This window comes from Chiloscyllium plagiosum, chromosome 18 (genome assembly GCF_004010195.1).
Source record: "Chiloscyllium plagiosum isolate BGI_BamShark_2017 chromosome 18, ASM401019v2, whole genome shotgun sequence".
Taxonomy (NCBI): Eukaryota; Metazoa; Chordata; class Chondrichthyes; order Orectolobiformes; family Hemiscylliidae; genus Chiloscyllium; species Chiloscyllium plagiosum.
In genome coordinates, this window is record NC_057727.1 from 43445735 (window position 1) to 43462598 (window position 16864).

Genomic DNA, 16864 nt, shown 5'->3' on the forward strand with positions numbered 1-16864 from the left:
TCCTCCCACAGTCCAAAAATGTACAGGTCAGGTGAATTGGCCATGCTAAATTGCCCATAGTGTTAGGTGCATTAGTCAGGGGTAAATATAAGGTAGGGGAATGAGTCTGGGTGGGTTACTCTTCGGTGGTGCGCTATGGGCTTGTTGGGCCGAAGGGTCTGTTTCCACACTGCAGAGAATCTAATCTAATCTAACCTAATCTAAAACATCCTTCCAGAATTGCACGTAATATTCCAAAAGTGGCCGAACCAATGTCCTGTACAGCCGCAACAAGACCTCCTAACTCCTATACTCAATGTTCTGACCAATACAGGAAAGCAAACCAAACACCTTCACAATGATCCTATCTATTCTGCAAGTCTATTTTCAAGTAGCTATGAACCTGCACTCCAAGGTCTCTTTGTTCAGCAACACTCCCTAGGACCCTAGCATTAAGTGTTTAAGTCCTGCTAAGATTTGCTTTCCCAAAATGCAGCACCTCGCAAAATCTAAATTAAACTCCATCTGCCACTTCTCAGCCCATTGGTTCATCTGATCAAGATCCTGTTGTAACCTAAGGTAACCCTCTTCGCTGTCCACTACACCTCCAATTTTGGTGTCATCTGCAAACTTACTAACTCTACCTCTTATGCTCACATCCAAATCATTTATATAAATGATGAAAAGTAGAGGACCCAGCACTGATCCTTCTTGCACTCCACTGGTAACAGGTCTCCAGTCTGTAAACAAACCTCCACCACCACCCTCTGTCTTCTACCTTTGAGCCAATTCTGTATCCAAATGGCTAGTTCCCCCTGTATTCCATGAGATCTAACCTTGCTAACCAGTCTCCCATGGGGAACCTTGTTGAACGCCTTACTGAAATCCATATAGATCACATCCACTGCTCTGCCCTCATCATCCTCTTTGTTACTTCGTCAAAAAACTCAATCAAGTTTGTGAGACATGATTTCCCTCACACAAAGCCATGTTGACTATCTCTAATCAGTCCTTGCCTTTCCAAATACATGTACATCCTGTCCCTCAGGATTCCCTTCAACAACTTGTCCATGACCGATGTCAGGCTCACCAGCCTATAATTCCCTGGCTTGTCCTTACCACCACATTAACCAACCTCCAGTCTTCCGGCACCTCACCTGTGACTATTGATGATACAAATATCTCAGCAAGAGGCCCAGCAATCACCTCTCTAGCTTCCCACAGAATTCTAGGGTACACCTGATCAGGTCCTGTGTGGTTATCCACTTTTATGTGTTTGAAGACATCCAGCACTTCCTCCTCTGTATTATGGACAATTTTCAAGATGGCACCACCTATTTCCCTACATTCTATATCTTCCACGTCCTTTTCCACAGTAAACACTGATGCAAAATACTCATTTAGTATTTCCCCCATCTCCTGCGGCTCTACACAAAGGCCAACTTCCTGATTTTTGAGGGGCCCTATTCTCTCCCTAGTTACCCTTTTGTCCGTAATGCAGTTGTAAAAACCCTTTGGATTCTCCTTAACTCTATTTGCCAAAGCTATATTATGTCCCCTTTATGCCCTTCTCATTTCACTCTTAAGTATACTCTTGCTGCCTTTATACTCTTCTCAGGATTCACTCGATCAGCCTTGTCTATACCTGACATATGCTTCCTTCTTTTTCTTAACCAAACCCTCAATTTCTTCAGTCATCCAGCATTCCCTACACCTACCAGCCTTTCCCTTCACCCTAACAGGAATATACTGTCTCTGGATTCTTGTTATCTCATTTCTGAAGGCTTCCCATTTTCCAGCTGTCCCTTTACCTGCAAACATCTGCCCCCAATCAGCTTTTGAAAGTTCTTGCCTAATACTGTCAAAATTAGCCTTCCTCCAATTTAGAACTTCAACTTTTAGATCTAGTCTATCTTTTTTCATCACTATTTTAAAACCAGTAGATTTATGGTCGCTGACCCCAAAGTGCTCCCCCACTGACACTTCAGTCACCTGCCTTGCCTTACTTCCCAAAAGTAAGTCAAATTTTGCACCTTCTCTAGTCAGTACATCCACATACCGAATCAGAAAATGTTCTTGTACACACTTAACAGATACCTCTCCATCTAAACCCTTCACACTATGGCAATCCCAGTCTATGTTTGGAAAGTTAAAATCCCCTACCATAACCACTCTATTATTCTTATAGATAACTGAGAACTCTTTACAAATCTGTTTCTCAATTTCCGTCTGACTGTTACAGAGTCTATAATGCAATCCCAATAAAGTGATTATTCCTTTCTTACTTCTCAGTTCCACCCAAATAACTTCTCTGGACGTATTTCCTCCCCCAGTACAGCTGTAATGCTATCCCTTATCAAAAACGCCACTCCCCCTCCTCTCTTGCCTCCTTTTCTGTCCTTCCTGTAGCGTTTGTATCTGAGAACATTAAACTGCCAGTCCTGTCCATCCCTGAGCCATGTTTCTGTAAGTGCTATGATATCCCAGTCAAATGTTCCTAACCATGCCCTTAGTTCATCTGCCTTCCCTGTTAGGCCTCTTGCATTGAAATAAATGCAGTTTAATTTATCAGTCCTACCTTGTTCTCTGCCTTGTTCCTGCCTGCCCTGACTGTTTGACTCACTTCTGTCTCAGCTGTACCTGTCTCAGATCAATCTCTTTCTTCACTATCTCCCCTCCCAACCCACTCCACCTTACTAGTTTAAATCCTCCCAAGCAGTTCTAGCAAATTTCCTTGCCAGTATGTTGGTCCCCTTCCAATTTGGTTGCAATCCTTCCTTCGTGTACAGGTCACTTCTACCCCAAAAGAGACTCCAATGATCCCAAAATGGGAATCCTTCTCCCATACACCAGCTCCACAGCCATGCATTCATTTGCTCTATCCTCCTATTCCTGCCCTCACTAGCTTGTAGCACCGGGAGTAATCCAGATATTACTACTCTCAAGGACCTCCTTTTTAAATTCCTACCTATCTCTCTATATTCTCCCTTCAGAATCTCATCCTTTTCCCTTGCTATATCATTGGTTCCAATGTGTACAATGACCTCTTGCTGGTCCCTCTCCCCCTTGAGAACATCCTGCACCCTCTCTGAGACATCCTTGATCCTGGCACCAGGGAGGCAACACACCATTCTGATTTTACTTTGATTTTAGAAAAACAGTGAAGTAATGGATGGGGGGGAGCTCACCCTTATCATCAAAAAATATCTGCTGATTGGTTTTCCAGTGAGTCACTGTATCCTAGTGACAGCAAAGTGCTGGGAGCATAGTTACTGAAAATGTACTGCAGATTATTTATTATATTCTCAATCAGTGTTGACACTCAAACTCTTAAAAGCTCCATAAACATGAAAGTAATCAGCCTTCTTCCATTATTTACCCCATCTATATGTGAAGTGCTTCATAAAGAATGCTGCTCCATGCAGCACAGCAGTTTCATATTCAATACCATTGAGGAAAACTCCAGGAGTAATTTCCCTGCCATTTAACTTTTTTTATAAATTTTTGCTTGGACTAAATAATTTATCAGGTGATAGAAGACACATTGTTCATCACCAGCTCTGCAGAGGCCTACACTACACACAGAAAAGCCATTTGCACAATGAAAGTTTACATTAATGAAGTTCCTTGCTTAATCACGATTTCAGTTAAAATACCCTAAAATGTGGCTTTTTTTTTGTGAAAGCATATTTCATTAAACATAGTTCTGTGAATCACAGCAAGCAGCATGACTTGTAAATATTTCCTGGCTGGTTCACTCAAGCTGAGCTTCTTTGAAATATTCAGCCTTCTTTCAAGTAAAATGGTTTTTAATCAAAGCCCAATAATGGGAACACATTCAGCAACCAGGTTCAAAATATTTAAACAGCACATCACTAAATCACTGCCTGATTCCTTGCTGTAATCTCTACATAATTAACATCAGATATAGAAAGAGACTATAATGTTAATTTAGCCATTTGTCAGAAACCAGAGCATTCCTTTATTTCTCCCCTTGTCACTGATTGAGCTGCTGTGCACTTTTATATATATTTTCTCCTGGAGAATTTATTGCCTCATTTCACATATTGAACATTGTATAAAAGAGGTGATACAGGAACAAAAGTAAAATACTGCAGCTGCTGTAAACATGAAACAGAAAATGCTGAAAATACGCAGCAAGTCAGGCAGGATCTATGGTTAAAAAAAAAAGAGTTGATGTTTCAGGTTATTGATAAAGGGTTCTGATGATGAGTCAGCATCAACCTAAAATATTCACTTTGTTTCTCTCAGCAGATGGCATTTGACTTAGTATTTCCAGTAGTAATGGCAACAGCTATGGGGGCACACTTCAAACAGGAGTGGCACTCAGTGGGGACTCACATGCACAAAATTCAAGATTTCACCTATAGAATAAAGGAACAGAAAAGCAGAAGCTGCAAGTGCTCTATTTCTTACAGTGTTTCCTTGTGGAGAGTCTTTCTTGGTGGGTGTTAAGGACTAACCAATCAGGTCGAGGAAGGCTTTTGTTTGCATCAACATCAATTTACTGAAAATGTTCTATTTTTGCACGGACCATATTTTAATGGCCTTTTAATAAAATCTTAATATTCTTTTATAACATTTGATGAGATCAACCTTCAGCTATTTGTGTGAAAACTCAGTGCATTACTTTTAAAGGTACAGTCTAAGAGGTCTTCTGACATCTGTTATGGCAAGTCAAAAATTCATTCATGCAAGAAAGCCAAGACATTTTACCTGCCTGTTGAAATGATACACAGAAATAGTTTTGAGGGACCCACTCAGAAAGGGTAAGTATTTTATCATTAGTAGTAAATAAATAGCATTTCCCAAGCTCATTAAATAAATGGTGCATGTATAGAAATAAATCTCTGCATGCTGCAAGTAATAAATTTATTTTCTTATTTACAGCAGTTGTTTTTTTTACAGTGATTGTCAAGTAACATAAAAAATAACAATAGATAAACTAATTTGCATCTTCCTGTCTTCAGCACTTACCAAACTATTGCATTAAAGTTTATAAATTATTTAGAGCCTTTCTACAAACTTGAATAACATGATGTCGTGATAAAGCTTATTATCTGTCTGTTTGGAAGTAGTTGCCTTTGAGTTCCAAGTGTAAACTAATATGAAAGAAGGACTATTATTCTGAATAATTTAATTACATTAAATGAACTATAATTACATTATATTTTTAATTATGTTTAAAAGATCTATATGAATGGATTAATTTTAGGCATTCAGCTGCATTTGCGTGTGGTCTCCTGACATTATTTGCCAGCTGTATTTGTATATGATTTCTGACTTTCAAACTCAGGGAAGCATAAAATAAAAACCTTGTGATATTTTGGACATTATAAGGTGTACTGCAGAAACCACCAAGCAATCTTTGACAGTACCTTTGAAATTGATGTCCTCTACCAACCAGAAGAACAAGAGCATATGCATAAAGTCACAAATCGCAAGCTCCCTCGAAGACATACACCATTCTGATTTGGAAACACATCACGATTCCTCCAATGCTGTTGGGTCTAGGTCTAAATTCGAGGTCTCCCTTGCTAACATCACTACCCTTAACACAGAATGCAGCAGTTCTAGAATGGAATTGAACACCACATTCTCAGCAGCTGCTAGAAATATGCAATACGTGGCTTTGGTTGCATCCCAGAACCATTTTTTTTTTAAATGTGCTACCAGTAAATGTGGTTTCTCTGAGATTTTTTGGGATGTTTGTTGGGAGCAATTTTCCAGAAACTGTGTACATAAGCAGCAAGTGCTGATCCTCTCAGTGAATGGTCAGCTTTATTGTTAATCATAAAAGTTTCCAGAGGTCTTCGGCAAAATTGCACACTTGGGAGTTGTAGCTGGGTACTTGTTTAATCTCTTCAGTTATCAGCAATATGTCTAGACATGAACTTGAGGTTTAGCCTTCTTACACAGAGGGAAACCATTACAAAAGGATATCTAATATAGAAAAAGCTATAATGTGAATACATTTAGTCATAGATGGATATGTTTTGTTTTGTCTTTATGCTGTTACAAACCTTCTTTTATTAATTAATATTAATTTTGGTGGGGAACCCAAGATGACACTCAAATGCATTTTCAGAAAATATTCTGAATGATTTGATTGGTTCACTTTGTTTTTGTTGTTGCTGACAACATATTTTGACTAATAGTCAGTCAAATTCCACTCATGGCCTTTAATTGAAGCCTTCATTATCTCTGCTGGATTTGGGCAAAGAGAATACAAGACTACAACGCTATTATAGTCCTACTTTTCAATAATTCATCAAAACCAAATGATCATAATCTCTGTTCACTCTTATTAACTAGCATGGATTGCATGGATATAATGCATTAGCTTTTTTAAAAACATTTTGCCTCTTATTCAGATTTGATTCTTCTAAAAAGCCATCTAAATGATCTCAGTTTAATAGCAAGTCCCAGGATTTTGGAATCCAAGGAGAGATGAAGAGATGCTACATTTCCATTTGGGAGAATGAAAAAGGTGAAACCATTAATCAAGCAGCCAGTCAATATGTGGCACAAGTTTGTTTATTATAAAAATATATTTTGTTTTACACAGCCATGAATACTCAAGTCTTATAGATGTTTATAAAATCATGAGGGACATGGATAGGGTAAATAGACAAAGTATTTTCCCTCGGGTGGGAGAGTCCAGAACTAGAGGGCATAGGTTTAGGGTGAGAGGGGAAAGATATAAAAGAGTCCTAAGGGGCAAACCTTTTCACACAGAGTGTGGTGAATGTGTGGACTGGGCTGCCAGAGGAAGTGTTGGAGGCTAGTACAATTGTAACATTCAAAAGGCATCTGGATGGGTATATGAATAGGAAGGGTTTGGTGGGATATGGGCCGGATGCTGGCAGGTGGGACTAGATTGGGTTGGGATATCTGGTCGGCATTAACGAGTTAGACTGAAGGGTCTGTTTCCATGCTGTACATCTCTGTAATTCTATGACTGTATAACACTGTTATCAGCTGCCTTATATTGCTAGGTTTAATTAAACATATATTTTCCTTGTCATGATTATCCAAGAGTAAATCCCAATGATTGTTTTAAAACATCATCTTAATCCTTAACAAAAACAGGAATTGCTGGAAAATCTCAGCAGGTCTCGCAGCATCTGTGGAGAGTAATCAGAGTTAACATTTCAGGTTCAGTGACTCTTCTTAAGAACTGAATGTAGCTATGAAAACGTTGCTTTTTATGAAGAAGGTGGTGTGGGGGAGGGGTTAAGGAGTAAACTATAGGTGAAGATAGCGCTCAAAGAGAGCAGAACAATCGGACAGACTTAGGAGTGGATAACGGTCAATTTGGGAGAATGAATAGGTGCTATTGGGGACAATTATTGGTTAACAATGGGTTGCGTGTAATAGCAGACCATGTGATAATAAGGCCTGGTGTATGGGATTTGTGGTAAGGACATGATAGCAGGTGCCTCTATCGCTAAGATTGTTGAATTTGATATTGAGTCCAGAAGGCTGTGGAAGTGAGGTGCTGTTTGCCATTGTTAGCCACTAATAGTCTGCATATGCAGCTATTCATTCTCCCAGACTGACCGTTATTTATTCCTTTGTCTGTCCAACTGTTTTTCTCTCTCTATGGGCTCTACCACCACATATTGCTTACTCCTTACCCCCTCCCCCCCATCCTGCCTTCTGCTTAAAAAAACAATATTTTCTTAGCTACCTTCAGTTCTGAAGGAGGGTCACTGGATCCAAACATTAACTCTGATTTATTTTCGCAGATGCTGTCAGATTTGCTGAGATGTTCCAGCAATTTCAGTTTTTGTTTCTGATTTCCAGCCATTTGCCGTTCTTCCAGTTTTTTATCTTAATCCTTAACCATGATTTGCAGATTTATTATTTTTTCAGGCCTCTTCCTTGTGTGGGTCGATGTAAATCCAATTATACGTCCGCCTAATCATTTTGAAGGCTTCCCAGATAAAAGATTAGAGATTTATGGATCTCACATTGACAGTGTTTACTTTCGAATCCACTTCTCAAGAAACAAGATCCTTTAGTAATGAGTTATTGAACCTTGGTCATGAATTTCTTTTATGTTCAAGAAGTGCAACTGAAGTAATATTTACTGAGGCATGAGCCAGGATTATAGTTCACTCAGGTGAGAATCACTGATGAGAGAATGTGAAAGTCTTTGACTTCCTAGGATTCTATCAATCTGCAAATTAGTGCTGTGACAGGTGAAAAGCAGCAATGTCTCCTACATTGAGACTATCACTCAAACAAAATACAAACTAGTCCACTAATGTTGAAGGACCTTGACATCTATGTTCCTGCTCCTTGTGAATTCCTTATTGTGGTTAAAGATCATGGCAGCTGATGGACCTGGGACAGGGTAAAGCCTTCGGGGTCTATTGATTATTTTCATCGACGTAGCTCTGTTATAGAATAGATTGCTGTAACATATTAGACTGGTCACCTTAAGTTACAAAAATGTTGAGGTCATATAGCAACAAAAGATTATACCTTCCTTTTTAAAGAGGGCATGAGGACTCTGTTTCAGACCTTCACAAGATTCCTCCAATCCTGATTTGGAGTTTTCCATTATCAAACACACTAGAAGTGCCAGCACTGCCTTCTTGATGTACTTTTCCATCCAATAAATGCAAACATTACCTCAATATATGGACTTAAATTTAAGAATAGATGAAAGGTCATTTGAGGCCCTGGAATTTCAATGCATTCCTCTAGTTTGGACTATTGTTAGATGTCAATTCAAGATGAGTGCTGCATCTTCAGGATCTAGAATTCCCTCCCTACACTTCCCTCCTTTAAGACACTTCCTAGAACCTACATCTTTAACCAAACTTTTGATCCAACTGACCTAATATCAGAGCTCACATATCAGTCCCCTTGTTTGGAGCAGGTTCTTATAAGAAGTGACAGATCTGACTGTTGACTCTGATTTTGCCTCTTTCTGCAGATGCTATTACTTCTGTTTAAGAGAATTTGTTAAACTTTTCGAAGATGATTATGAGGAAATAACATTTTTTAAAAGAAACGAGAAAGAGTATTTTATAGAAATGTAGGAAGTAATGGTGAAGTGCACATAGTGGAGATATTGGTTCACTGATCATGTTAATAACTAAAACAAAGGAAAAATTGGGGAAAAAAACTGCAATGAGTGGTTAGGATTTGGAAAACACAGCTTGAGATAATGTGGTAAAGGTAAATTCAATCACGGCTTTCAAAAGAGAACTCAGTTATCTAAAGGGGGCAGAAATTAAGAGTTACTGGGAAAGTGGAGACAGTGAGACTAGCGCCTTGCTCCTTCAGAGACAGAGCCACCAGGAAACTGTAAATACTCTGTAATTTAAGCTAAAGACATGGCGAACGGACATCAACCAAGGACATTGACTCTTTTTCGCTCCCTCTCTCTACCGCTGCCACCTGACCGGCTGAATGTTTCCAGTGTGTTGTGTTTCTGTGCGAGATTAACATAGACCCATCCAGTCTGGCGTGACATCGTCTCCCTCTGGTGGATTTAATGCTGTACTGCAGCAATGTCACACGCGAGAAGACAAAATGCTCCAGCAAAAGCCACAAGGAATTAAAACGGCATGAAGTATATTGACGGCCACAAGATGAAAAATTGAAACAAATAAACGTAATGACCTATTATAATTTTTTTCGGTGGTTGCAGACAGAAGAAAAACAAATTGCTATAATATTACTACGACCCAAGTACAGGAGTCGCCATGTATTATTGGAACCTACATCACAAAATGAGAAAGCAGCGAGTAAATTCTACGACTATAAACCCAAAGTGAAGCAGCATTTATTGTAGCCACGCGGGAAGGCATGAGTCCATTTTAAAAGCCAGCACGTTTGAGCCTTCCTAACGTGGTACCACATGCAGGGGCAACTTTGTTTCCCAATTACTCCAGTTCACTGAAATCCCACAGATACTGGCAGAAACCGCTGAGCAAAGGGCATTGTTGGGAAAGCGACAGAGAACGCAGTGCCCGCTTTCATCACGGAGTGGTTTTACACGTGGCTTTCTCTCTGTCATTGCTGATCGCCCGGTTAAACCATCACCTTTTTGCAGGTAATTCTGCATTAATAAAGATCAGAGTTTCATCTGCCAAACCGAGCAATTCCCCTGTAATTATCGCGCTGTGGAGTTTGCGGAATGAGGAGTGAGGGTGAACTGCGCGATGTTGATTGTTGGTGAAGGGTGACAGTTATCAATGACTTGACCAATTTTGATGATTGGGAGACTGCCTGCTGGGAGTGCCCGGACTAGGGAAAATGATCCTCACTGAATGGCAAGTCTACTTCGCTAATGGTCATGGACACGGGAGCACCGTCTGCCGGCGACTCTGTCCCCGCTCCTGGGCGTCATGTCAGCGGCGATGCTTAACAATGGCCAGGGCAAAGGAGTTCTGCAACTCCCGGGCGTTCAAACCGAGCGATGTGGTGGGGGGGATGTCAAAGGTTTGAGACTATGGCCGTGGTTAAGACGGAACAGGTTTCACCTTCACTGATTACCTGCCTGCATATTTTGAATATTACTGAACGAGGCTGCGCTTATCCTGGAATTATATATATATAATATATGAAATGGTTGTTGCTTGGCTTCTAAGCATTGTGTGTGATTGCAATAGATACCTACTATGCTCGAACACAACATTCGTCAGTGTAACATATGCATGTGATACTATTACATTGAATACCCGTGTGTAGCTCAGATGATACTGGCAATGACTGCAAAAACTCAACTACTGTATATAGGATGGCTGTGCACGCGTGTGTTAGCATTATATAGAATTATAATGCACTGTGCACCTTGTGTGTGGGATAGGCATATGTTCTCATTAATCTTGGAACTGCCGAAGTCACCCTGCTCCCTATCAATGCGGACCAAATGTAGCGAATACATTCAAGATCCAGGCTGATAAACCTGGGTGTTCACAAGTCGCCAAATGTCCCAGTGGAAATGATCGGTTGCCATTGAGACACTGTCGCTGAGTGCAGACCATTTGATGGATTGCGATGACAAGAATGAACTTGGCTTTGATGAAATCGGATTAGAGAGGAGTGCAATGCATTTCCATCCTTTCCGGAGGCCAGATCAATAGCGAGGTGGACTTGCTGCAGGAGCTCGGCCGAGATTCAGACAGTTCACTCCTGTGTCCCAGCAACAAAAACCAGAAACCTAGCGCCCAGGGTTCCCTGCCAGCCTGGGTTTGCAGAGGCTGGACTGAGCTTCATTCCGGACTAAACGTCGCGTGTTTTATTTACAATCAAGAGAGAGTGTGTGTGTGTTGGGACGGGCGGGGGTATGGACAATAAGTGAGGGGAAAGGAAGAAAGAAGTGGATAAGAAACAAAAAAAAGTGCATTAAATTGTAATCGGACAGAAGGTAGTGATAGGAACTGTTGGAAGGTTTCTACGTGGATCCCAAGTGTTTCGGGAGCCGATGTTGGCGTGAGCAGAGTCAAAGTGAAAATGAGAACATCTCCGATCTCCCGCCAGCTGAAGGATGGATGGTGAGGCTGCAGCTGATAGCATCCAGGTTGGCCAGTACAGCCTGATAGGTATTCGGGCAGAGGCAGAGACAGGGAACCGCTCTGTCGCAGTCAGTGCAGCTCCCCACGCGGATTAAAGTGACACCGACCCTCCTGGATCCATCACCTCCCAGAGCTGGGTCCACTACTCGCCTGTATATCTCAACTCCAGCAAACAGCAGGCGCGGTCACTCGGCCCGTCAGAGAGATTCTGTGCAGGATTACACACCGCCGGCTATGACTGCCTCCTTGCTGCTGCAGTATGAATGGGTCTGCTCTTGTTCAGCGAGATGACAGGCCCCCCGCCCACCCCCATCCTTTTACTTTATGACAGACTGGTACCTTGGGCTGAAAAGACCTTTACAGCGGCCCCTTCTCCACAGGGTTAGCGGCTAAACGCGCGAATTTTTTTTCAGCTAAGCACAGGGCTTAGGGCTTTTAATACTTCGCCTGAAGGGGCACATCGATTACGCCAGAAAACAAGTTAGGAGCGTTCTTAATCTTTAATAAAAGAGGTTGATGGAACACCCTTAGAATAACCCTCACCCCCTTCTCACACGCACACACACCATATCCAGATTAATAATTATACAAGTTAAATACTGAAGACGCTTGTGGGCAGTGGCAATGTCCCGACCTCGGAACCAGGAGAGCCGGGTTGACGTCCGCCCTGCTCCGGGTGCGTGTAATAATAGGTTGATGAGAGAATTTCTAAAGATGTTGACACGCACATATACTCTCATTAAGTTCACACAATAACACACGTTCAAACTTACACCGTCAAGCACATTAGCATCTATACAACGAACATACATATACTGACAGTAACAGGCTAAACGCTGCTACTAGGGCTCACTAATTCACACAGTAACACACACTAATCCACCAGCATAGACAGACGTACTACTAGCTGCTAACACAACGCACAAATACACATTAACGCTCTCTCTGGTACAGACTAATACAACAATGCAAGATGATGCATGAGGTACTCCCCTCCCCCACCAAAGAAAAAAACAAAGTTATTTCTCCAAAACAAAATACCGCTCGGTCTAGACTCCAGACAAGCGCCGACAGCCGGTGGGAGGAAGCTGGCTGGTGAGATGGAGCGAGATGTGACCACCATGGCTCTGAAATGGCAGTCATTCACTGGAGCGCATCCCCACTGTGACTCTTGAGCAGTCCCAACTCAACTTTGCCAAAGACAAACAGATCGCCGTAAGATAAAAGCGACACCACCCCCCCGCCCCCCACCCTTCCCAAACATCCACATCAGCAGCCGGCTTCAAAAGTTTCGCCATCAACTTCTAACCCTATGCACACGCCTGAGTGAACCAAGGGCGGACTGGGGTGGGGGGCGGGGGTGGGGGGGGGAGGCGGACTGGGGTGGGGGGGGGGGGAGACAGACAGACAGAGACAGACAGAGACTCAGCTCTGCGGGGCCAGAACATAAACCAGGCAATTTTCTACAACAGAAATGCACTCCCTTATAAACATGCAAGTGTTTTTTTTAACACTCTCTCGGTGGGATATCCGAGCTACAAGGGGTCAGACTCAGTAAACCGGAGTCGAGCACAGATATAAGGCTCACCTGCACAGCCGGATTGCACAGCTCCGTCTTCCTGCCCTCCCTCCCCTGGATCCTCTCCCGCGCTCCGCACCGCGTCCTGCCCTTGTCCTCTCAGGCTGTCAGATGTGGACAGTGCCCTCGCCTCATCGCTGCAGCCAGTCCGCGGGGTGGGGGCACCGGCGGTGCCGGGGGCTAAAGCCTCCGGTGACGGGACAGCGATTGCCTTTGGGGGGAGGGGGGGGCAAACCTATCCGTCCCCGTCCCCCACAAACACACACACAACACCTCAAACAAGCGGCTCCTTCTCGTTACCGGCGCTTTCCAATGCTCCTGGGCTCCGGTTGGAATTTCTCTCTTGGATTGTTGGGGAGAGAGGAGGAGGTGAGTCCACTGAGCCCCCTCCTTCCAGTTCAAAGCTGGTCAGGTTCCTTGGGTTGGGAGCAGGAGTGAGAAAGAGGGGAAAAAAGTTGCATAAAAAGCTTGAGGCGAGTGTTCTTTTGGGTAAATTGCAGGTTATCCTTGTTTCTCTCTCACACACTCATTCAATCACTCACTCGAAAGCCTTGTACAATCCCGCTCGGGAGGGGTTTGGGGGGACAGTTTCCACAGGGATCGACTTTGACTGCAGTAGTCCCCGCTCTCGCACCATCACCTCCGGCATTTCATTATACAGCAACCTGCTCCCATTCCCGCCCAAATGACGTGAGACCGCGCCTCTCTGCTCCCTCCTCAGGCTTTTCCTTTATTGCAGATACATAGATATGTATGTATCCCGTTTGGGCTCGCCTTCTAATAAGGCAAGGAATGCATCAGAAGCCATCTGTTCCCTGCTCTTCAGCTGGCTGGGTTTGATTAGAAATGGACAAGAGGATTAGCAGAGAGCCAGCTGCCTGTCCAGAGACTCTCTCACCACCTTCTGCTGCATCGACCTCTACGGCCAACCACATACCGTATATTTCCCACCCCCAACCCCACTCGTGCTTGCATTTGGATTTTTTTTTTAAAAATCAATAAAAATCTTTCTTTTTGGTACGGTCATTCCGCCTTCTCGGTTGCTGCTCGCTTCAGTAGTTCCGAGTGAAGTTGTTTAGAGCAATCAATGCACTGATTGGGATTGCGTTAGGGGCGGCATGGTGGTTCGGTGGTTTAGCACTACTGCCTCACAGCACTAAGATGTCAGGTTCGATTCCAGCCTCGGGCGACTGTCTGTGTGAAGTTTGCCCTGTGTCTGCGTGGGTTTCCTCCCAGTCCAAAAATGTGCAGGTTAGGTGAACCGGCCATGCTAAATTGCCCGTGGTGTTAGGTGACGGGTCTGGGGGAATTGCAATTCGAAGAGTCGGTGTGGACTTGTTGGCCTGTTTCCACACTGTAGAGAATCTAATCACTGAGTCCTATGGGCAGGGGGAATGTTTTCACGTATTCCGCTGTAAAAATGCCGCCTCAGCTGTGTACTTTCCACTGGTCCTTAGATTTGTTAATGGGGTGGGGATGTGAAGTTCACGCAATGATTCCAACCCCTCTTTAGATAACCATCCCCTTCCCAATGGGTTGTAAATATTCTCTCACCGACTTGTTCAGATATGTTATTGTAACGCTTCTGGAGCAGAGGACCCTGGTCTTAAGTCTCAGAGATAGGAACACTACCACTGGAAGGGAGTCCCCTCCAAAAAGAATTGAAACAATAATTTCAGGGGAAAAAAGCATGATCCACATTTTGGCCAGTTTTATATGACAAAGGAGAAGAGGTCCCAACCCCAGGATCGAAGCGTACACGCGTGAGGAGAACATGTCAACCGCCATATTATGGAATCTCTGTTCCAGGTCACATAGTTAACCTGATCATTATTCACCTCACTCTCTCCCAGAAGCATGTCAAGTTCAAAAGCACTTTCCAAGTATTGGGACTGGGAGTACGTGTCCTAAAGAACACTTTCGGGCAACTTCACTACGAATCTGTTGATATGCTGCCCAGTTACCGGGGAGATCCATCTACTGGCGAATATTAACCGTATCTGCCAAGCCAGAGATGTGTGCATTTTAAACATCTGCGACTTTTTTTTTAAAAGAGTCGCGCGTTGAGGCGACGTTGCATGAGGGGAAGTGAGTTATGATGAAGAGCCCTCTGGGCACTGGAAGGTGGACATTGTTACCATCTCGTTATCGCTCAAGTTACCATTCCGGACCTCACCAGCCTACATGAATACCCCGAATGTTACTAGTTGCCGACTGGGTTTTCCACCTTCCTGCAAAACCAGACAAACCTGACTCCGTCAGCAGCTCAGAGCACAGTTTGTGGAATTAACCCTTTCTGCTCATCTGGAACTTCTTATCATTGTATTTCCAGACTTTGGTCCTGCTTTGCTATTTTATTGTAAGAATCACGTTTAGTATCAAAAGTATTCTTTTTTTCAGTGAAAGCGAAATGAAAACCTCACGTAATATAATTACTCATTTAAAAAAAAGCTTCGGCTATAGATTGCCTACAGCGTGGAAGCAGAGAACTCGGCCTATCCTCTAACTCTGCATGGCTAATCCACCTAGACTGTATATCCCTGGAAGCTATAGGCAATCAACTGGACCTACACATTTTGTGATTGTGGAGGAAACCGTACCGTACCCACGCAGACACAGGGAGAATCTGCACAGACAGTCGCCCGAGGCTGAAATCGAACCCAAGCTCCTGGTGCTGTAAGACAGCAGTGCTAACCAATGAACCACCGTGCTGCCCCATGTTTTGGCAAAAATCAGCAATAAGACTGTAACATAAAATCCTTAGCTAATTAACGTTACCAAGTCTATCAATTAAACAGCTACAAAGCTGATGCACCACATTGGTGTGTGATTGGTCAGCTAGCTAGTTGTAGATTGTATAGATACAGAATGAATGATTAACAAGACAACAATGTTCTTAATTTTGCATTATTATATTCCTAACCAGTCACTCATTGTTGTGAACATTGACAACTGATGACTGAACGGTGTATTTCATGAGTGAGTTACAATTTAGCATTATTAGCTGCAAAGTAAAGTAAATGCTGATTGATAATTCAATATTAGACACCCCCAAATTTTACAATTCGCAATATAGTTAAGCTGACTGACAATTCAAAACCAGTAACTGTTAATATAAAATTAATCATCATCAATGTGGCATTAATGATTGATTGACAATTTAGTATTGGTCACTGGCAATAAAGTTCTAGTAATTGACAATAGTATTGATCAGTATTGTATCGATAAGTGATGGTCAGTATAGTTTTAATAAGCCACAAAAGCAGAGTTAGTGATTGACAATACAGAATAATGGTCGTTAATGTAGTATCAGTGTCTGATTGACAGTGCAGTATGAATACTGATTGTCAATGCAGGATTTGTAACTAAAGAGTTCAGTATTAATGACTGTCAATATCTTCTTAATAACCGATATTGCTATTAATTAGGTATTGACAGTCACTGTAACAGTGTAAGAAGGTATTAACAGTCACTGTAACAGTGACTGATTGTCAATGCCTACTTAATAATCGATATTACAGTGGTAATGACTGACAGCCTAGTATTGAGAAAGGGAGCCTACTAACAATGAACTTACCCACTGACACTCATTGGATGGTTTAATCCATATCTTCAGAATAGCTTTTACATGAAATGTTACAAACATATATCCGGTTATATTTTAAGTTCCCACAATAGGATCCAGATATTGCACTCTGTACAATGTACAATATTGATTGAAAAATATAGACTTCCTTCTCGGCAA

The 16864-nt window shown here is 42.5% G+C and overlaps 1 protein-coding gene across 2 annotated transcripts in view; it reads right to left on the minus strand.

Moving 5' to 3' along the window:
- tafa4b (TAFA chemokine like family member 4b) overlaps positions 1-14081 on the minus strand; it is a 333573-nt gene extending 319492 nt beyond the window's left edge. For both annotated transcript variants that reach the window (XM_043708310.1, XM_043708311.1), the window contains exon 1: positions 13129-14081. The gene's annotated coding sequence lies outside the window, so the exon portion shown is untranslated. The remainder of the gene's footprint in view (positions 1-13128) is intronic.
- Between the last annotated feature and the right edge of the window lie 2783 nt (positions 14082-16864).